Consider the following 7,911-nt stretch of genomic DNA (forward strand, 5'->3'; position numbering starts at 1 on the left):
TGATGCCTTAACCTTGCCCGAGGCATGAGTGAAAGGGAACCAAGGTCTGCTACTTTTTGCTAGGCCAAAGCCTTGGGTAAGCCTTATTCTTGGTCTGACAGCTTCGCCATGAATTGTACACTTTTTTATGTTGTTTTCCTTGATTTTGCTCCCATCTCCTGTCTTGCATCAAAATGAATGGAATAACTCAAATCATATAGATATTATTCCAATTAAGCACATAAAAATGGACAATGAAGATGATGTTTTTATGCACTATCAAACTCTCCCACACTTATCTTATGCTTACTCTCAAGCATGTCACAATGCAAATCATTAATTCCCTACCCTTCACTTCTAACCCAACCATTCCCATCAATTATATCACAACTCAATCTGTTATATTTCAACTTTTTAAATTAGAAGAATAACCATCAACTAGGAGTTCATAGAATAGATTTTCATACAACCACATAAACAAACATTCATTTAACATATATTCGAACACAAAAGAAGAGTTTTACAAATTTTTTCAGTGCAAAAGTTTTTCATTGAGAGGAATAGCCAATAACAAGTAAAATAGCCACAAACTTATCAAGAAATAAGGATTTTCATGCAATTAGTTCATGCAAAAAATAATAAATTTATTTGTGGCTAACTTGAGCACTTTTGCTTACTTGAATCATCACCAACCTATTGACGCGAGGGTAAACATTTGTGATGAATGCACCCCGTTACTTAGCCAGTCATATATGCAAGTGGCTACTAGCACTATATTGTCCTTTGACTTGAATTATCACTAACTTTTTGACGTGAGGGCAAACATTTTTAATGAATGCACCTGATTACTCGGTTGATCACATATTCAGGTGACTAGATTAGTAGATTATTTGTGCTCTCTTTTCATTTTTTCTCTTTTTTTTGTATTTTGATAAAATTGTAGACAAGAACGGTATAATTCAAGACATAACAAATCTGAACAGGTTGTAGTGAGGTTGTCCATAAGCATTGACATTCATTCAGAAGTAAGATAAAATCATATTTTTATTGATGACAATCTCCAAACAAGTCATATTTATGATTAAAAATGACTGTTGATAGTGCGAATGATGAAAGACTAGCTATGATTCCAAAAAGATGGTTATAAGTTACAATTCGATTTTCAAAATATCACATTTGAGTTGTTTTCAAAATAACTGAAATAGTTGTGAAAAAGGTTGGGGTGAGAATTGCTTAAAGTGTATGTGTATGTGATTTGGGCACGACAAAGGGTGTGGGGTAGTGAGTATTTAAAATATGGCTATCCTAAAACCTGAAGGCGCAACATGTACTTAAACTTGTACCTAAGCTCCCCCATACTTAAATGACATATTGCCCCCATTGTGATAGAATGCATGTGGTGAATAAGTGAGAAAACAAACAGAACAAAAAAGTTATACAAAATAATAAAAAAAAAAGAAAAGAAAAGAAAAGGAAGAGGACATATTTGGTGAGGGTTTGCTTCGGTGGTCACCCTATTTGGCTGCGTAGGTGGGTCAGTGCATTAACTTTTACATCTAATTCTCATGTCGATTGCTAGAGAAGGGTCATACAGTCACCCAACTGACAGAATTGCAGGAGGGAAAAGTCCATAAATTTTTACAATTTTGGTTGTGGAGAAGTGTTGACTTGAGGATCTCGTGGCTCCTTTTTTTTTACTGGATATGCGTTAGTCTCTTGGTACAAGTGGGCTGGGAGGTGCAAAGCATGGGAGGCCATTTTTAAGCAAAAGTAAGCCCATTGCATCGAGAAAACCTAAGTCCATGGATACTTGTGAGTAAATGACATGCACGTCATTATCCGTGGTGTCAAAGCCAATTAAACTGATGGCAAGCTGGGTGATGACAGATCCTAAGATTAGTGGTCATTGGAATGTGATGACATTGAAAAACTGCATGGCCATCTAGAAGCCTAAGTTCACCCATCTCTTGTGCACCGTCCACCATAAGAAATAAAGCTCTATTTTGGATAGGATACTTGGTGCATCCTTGTGGCCATAAAAGGAATAAGCCATAAAATAATGAATGTACTTCGTGTTTGGTGCCTATAAAGGAGTAGATCTTTGGTTTTGTTGGTGTTAGGTGGGTTATTATAGAGCTCATCATAGACAGAGATCAGGTTGATATCCTCACCAAAAATGCAAATGGGTGCTCGAAGAAAGGGTCAGAAAATCCCAAGGCATTTTGGAATTAAGTGAGTAAAAAGTTGAACCGCTAGCCCATCAACCGGAAAAAGACCACGTTGGGTGTCTTCAGAGTGAAATTGTGTCGTCTCTATAATTTGAAAATGGAGTAGAATTCTCATACCAATTCCAAATATGTCGGTAGCATATTCTCAATGTAAGGAGACTAGCCGATGTTGTTAATCAGTTTCAAAACTTTCTTTTTAATGTTGAGAGCTTCCAAGGTAGGGGTGTGACAGCACTTTCCCAACATGATGGAAATTTTATAGATTTCCCCATACCTTTTTTTCTTTGAGTCTTCGTGAAAGGTGAGGTGACCACTTAGTTCGAACTCGTTGGGTGGAAACACATGCTTGCCCTTTCGGATTCATGGTTTTTTCCATTCTTGGGCTGCCTCTACATCCTCGGTGGTGGGTTCCTACAAGTGGGGTGGTTGTGATTTAGGTGGTTTAGTGGTGCGGCTGGGTCTAGTTTGATGGGCATCTGGCTGTCTTGGGGAATTAAGGATGTCAATGACGTGACTACTTTGTGGGTGGTTGCTTGCTCGCAGCGAGAGGTGGTTCTGGCTATGCAAGCTGAACATGCAGATCTAATGCACTCTATGCTGCTCTTTTTTACAGTTTTTTGTGCGGCTCGTTCGACATTCTTCACGGCTTGGCAAACGAAAAAGTAGGGTTAGGGGTCTCAGGTCTTGTGGACGGATCTCTTTTGCATCATGGTTCTGGTGTTGGTTGATGCTAGTGGTTAGGAATCGGGATGTGGGGTTGAAGGTCGGGGAAGACTTTTGAATATCTTGTGTGTGTCCATACTTTTGATTTCAATAACTACGTGGGGGTAAATGGCTGTGATAATGACAAATCCTAACCACCTGAAATGCAGTTTGGCTAGAAATAGTTTCAAATGGGAATCATACAGTCAAACCTTTTGACCTATAGAAAATTACTTCCTCAAAATCATCTGATCGTGAAAATTTTATGCTTTCTCCTTGTAAATGCACGTATTTTCATAGGTTTTCCTTTTTATCTCTTCCTGTTCCTGTAGTTATAGCTTCCTCTGTTCTCCAGCTTCTTCATCTTCATATTGCAGCTCTTGATTCCCCAATACGCTATGTGTTCTTACTCCATATAAAGGTGGCAAGCCTTGCCGAAGGCTAATCGATATGGCGAAATTCCAATAGGAGTCTTGTAGGTTGTTCTATAAGCCCACAAAACATCATCTTGCCGTTAACTCTAGTCTTTTTAATTTGGATTGATTGTCTTCTCCAGTATGAATTTCATTTTTTATTAAAAAATTCTGTTTGTCCACTAGTCTACAGATGATAAGTAGTGGAAGTACGGTGAGTGGCATGATATCTTTTGAGGAGTGATGCAACAACTCAGTTACAGAAATATGTCTTTATCACTGATCATTGTACGAGGTACCCCGAACCGGTTAAAGATATGGGATTTGATGAATTTGACAACAGTCTTTGCATCATCTGTTTGGGTTGCTTTAGCTTCCACCCACTTTGGGACGTAGTCTACAACTAACAAGATGTATAAGTTCCCAAAAGAAAAGGGGAAGGGCCCCATGAAGTCGATTCCCCATACATCAAAAATTTTAGAAACAAGAATGGGTTTCAAAGGCATTTGGTCCCTATAGTTTATAGTCCTCATCTTTTGGCAATTTTCACAAGTTTTGCAGTAAATGTATGCATCCCTAAAAAAAGAAGGTAAAAACAAATCGCATTCTAACACCTTCCGGGCTGTGCGCTTGGGACCAAAATGTCCTCCACAAGCGTGTGAATGACTAAAACTCAAGACGAAAGGGATTTCAACTTTCGGGACACATTGATGGATGATCTAATCCATGTAATGCTTCCACAAATACAAATCATACCATAAATATTACTTAGCTTCTTTTCTTATCTTGTCTTTCTACGACTTAGACAGTTCGTCTGGAAGTGTACCTGTGACCAAGAAATTGACAATATCTGCATACCACGGTGTGATTTGTTGTGTTGAGAAGAGGTGCTCATATGGGAATTCATTTTTCAATGACACAGGTTCTTCATACAGTGGTAGACGACTAAGATTATAAGCAACCAAGTTTCCTATGCCTCCTTTGTCCCTTATTTCTAAGTCAAACTCTTGCAACAGCAGAATCCACCATATTAGTCTGGGTTTGGCATCTTTCTTCTTCAACAAGTACTTTAACGTCGCGTGATCGAAAACACAATAAACTTAATTCCTAACAGATAGGAACAAAATTTTTCCAGTATAAACACTATGGCTAATAGCTCTTTTTCAGTGGTAGAGTAATTCACCTGAGTACTATCTAAAGTTCTGAAGGTATAATAGATGACATATGGATCTTTCCCCATTCACTGTCTGAGAACTGCACCTATGGCTTGATTGCTGGCGTCATATATGATTTCAAATGGTATGTTCTAATCCGATGGTTGCATGATAGGTGTTGTGTCAACTTCTCCTTAAACGTAACAAATGTATTTCTGTAGGGTTCATCAAACTCAAAATTGGCTTCCTTATGCAATAGTTTACATAGAGGCTAGGTGATCTTTGAAAAGTCCTTGATGAATCTTCTATAAAAACCAGCATGCCCGAGGAATGAACAAAGTTTTGCACACTTTTGGGATAGGGCAGGGACTTAACCACATCAACATTTGTTTTGTCCACCTCTATACCTTTCGAAGAAAACATGGGAACCAAGATCAATTTTTGATCAACCATGAAATGGCACTTCTCACAATTTAGGATGAAGCTGGTCTTGAGTCACTATTTTAACACCTTAGTGAGGTTCTTTAGGCATTCATCGAATGAGTCTCCGTAGACTGTAAAATCATCCATGAAGACCTCAATAATCTTTTCCACAAAATTAGAAAAAATGTTAATCATGCACTTCTGAAAAGTGGTTGGGGCATTACAGAGTCCTAAATGCATCCTTTTGTAGGCAAATGTATCAAAGGAGCAGGTGAAAGTGGTCTTCTCTTAGTCTTTTGGAGTAATCAGAATCTAATAGAACCTTGGATACTCATTCAGGCAGCAATAGTGTGTTCTTCTAGTGAGTCTCTCTAACATCTGATCGATGAACAGAAGAGGGAAGTGTTCTTTTCTGGTGGAAGCATTCAGCTTCCGGTAGTCAATACAAACCCTCCATTTATTCTGTATCTTGGTTGATAATTTCTCAACATCCTAGTTTTTTATCACCTTTATTATAAATATGAAAGTGTTATATTAGTTAGATGGTGACTTAAGATAACACTACTTACTGTCTTTTAGTAGCATACCCCATATCATGTATGAAATTCAAGAGATATGTTGATATGGTAATATATTGCACTTAGTGTGGCTTGTGTGACCGAGCAGGAGATGTTGTATAAAATTAAAAAATCCACAATACTCATTGTAAAAAGACATGACTCTTCGTGAGTTTATAAAGGAGAAACACTTATTGTAAAAAGATATGACTCTTGTTGAGTATATAAGGGAGAAAAAATTATTTCTGTTTAGCTAAGAAAACAGATAACATTAAGAAAAAATGTATTACCATTCTCTCTCGCACATTGAGTTAAACCATAAGCACACTTGGGTTTTGTGGTGTGAAGATTACTCGGAACTTTAATAGCATTCGGGAGAAAACAAAAGGCATCAACAATTAAGGATTGTAGGTAAAAAAAAACAAATATTTTATCCTATTACTTTCGCATTAAACTTAGTCCTAATTTTCTAATTGTGAAAACTTTCCTCTTTGGGAGTTTTATTTTTGAATGTTCATGTAACGACCCGCAACCTGAAAGGAAATAAAATCATAAATTGTATACGAAAGCAAAATAATAATATTAAGGTTTACATTCCTTATACAATAATTAGAATACCCAATAGGGTTACGGGAATGACCCCTCTAAAAGAATAAATGAAAAATCAAATAAATAAATGAAAAGTAAACAATTAGGCATCCTATTCGCAACCCTTTTATGGATCAGGATTTGGATCTTGGTCTTCTTGATCTGAAATGGTTAATGAAATAGTGAGCTATATTAGCCTAGTAAGAATGTCACACTACTCACCGACCCAGAAATGAAGATTGGTAAAAATCATAAAAATAACTAATGGAGCTCTTAACTTACGTAAATTCATTTATCATAAATAAAATTATTTATTGCATACTTACCGTAGGGAGATTTTCAAAAACTGACCTATAGAGGCAATAACACAAACAACATCATAATCTTATATTCAATTAGCCAGAACAACAACTTTCTCTTTTTATTTGCTTAATGATATCCCTGGGGGTCTACAGGGATGTCCCACTGTGCATGAACCTATAACAAAACTTGTCAACTAACCGGTCGTCCCAATACCCCATCCAGTATGAGCGCCAAAGGTACCATCTCTCAATACTCTGTCCGGTATGAGGGTGAATCAAGCTGTCCCCATACCCTGTCCGGTATGAGTGCCAAAAATATCATTCCTCGATACCTTGTCTAGTATGAAGTAACGTTCATGGTAGGTTTTTCTATGTACCCAGTGCGTTCACCATCTCCCAAGATATCCAGAAAGACAATTGTTTCAATAATTCACTTGAACAAGCAATTTTCCATTTACATTTAATTTTCAGTTTCACAGTTTAACTGTAAATCACGTAAGACAAGAAATACATGCATCAAGGAAATACAACCGAGGCATCTTATCAATTTCAATATATTATCATGCATTTAAAACTGTAAAGTCAAAAAATCAGTTAAAACATGACAAACGTTAATAAATAACAAGTTTCGGCTCCATTAGTAACATATAATTAATTATCAAAATTTTTTAATTACGCAAAATACCGTACTATCTATAATTAGACTTCAGTTCCATAACAGGGAATAAGGTGAGAGATTCTTACCCGAATCGGTGTTCGAAATACTAAACTTTTGGCTGTGCTTACTAGCGGTCCCTAGGTTTCCTAAATTTTCTTACGAAGATTGAAACATGCTTATGTACCTAAAAATATCCAAAAAAATCTAAAATTGGTATTAAAACTATTTTTCGAACAATTTTAGAATTCCAACACGGCAACATCGCCATGCTCTGGCGATGACACCGTCGTCCGCGGTGGTGGTTTATCTCAGATTGACCGTTTTGGCCAGTTTTATACCCATCCCCATGAGAATACATGTTAGAGGGCCTCAGTTGGCCGAAAAAGTCGAAAAAATAAAAACTTACCGGCAGTGGAATTTTTTGATGCAGCAGTCTGCCGGCTCACCTTCTTGGTTGGGCATTTTTCTTCGATCAACTTGCAGAAAATAGAATGGTGAATACAATCGTAGAAAAATCACATGGAACAGGAATCTGGAAGGGGCCTATCGGAGGTAATTTTTAGTTTTACCTGCGATGGCGCCGCCAAACTTTACCTCCGGTTTTCGGCTCATCTGCTGGTTCTTTTGCTCCGATTTGGCCATAGGGGTGTTCAAAATCAAATTTCGAGCAAATGAGAGTATTTTTACCTTTTTTAGCAGACGGAGGTGGCTTCAGTGTGGCGGCAGGCAGCGGTCGGCCGCCTTCTCCAGCGACTGATTCTTCTTCTTCGGCGAGGGGCTGGCGGCTAGGGTTAGAATTTGGTGTGAAATGAGATATTTATACCCGTCCTCCTTAAATCTAGGTCGCTCATCGCATTTGATCTTGATCGTCCGATCGCGTCTAAAGAAGAAATAAATCTGCACCGTT

Source organism: Carica papaya, chromosome 6, assembly GCF_054855325.1.
Source record: "Carica papaya isolate Zhongbai chromosome 6, ASM5485532v1, whole genome shotgun sequence".
Taxonomy (NCBI): Eukaryota; Viridiplantae; Streptophyta; class Magnoliopsida; order Brassicales; family Caricaceae; genus Carica; species Carica papaya.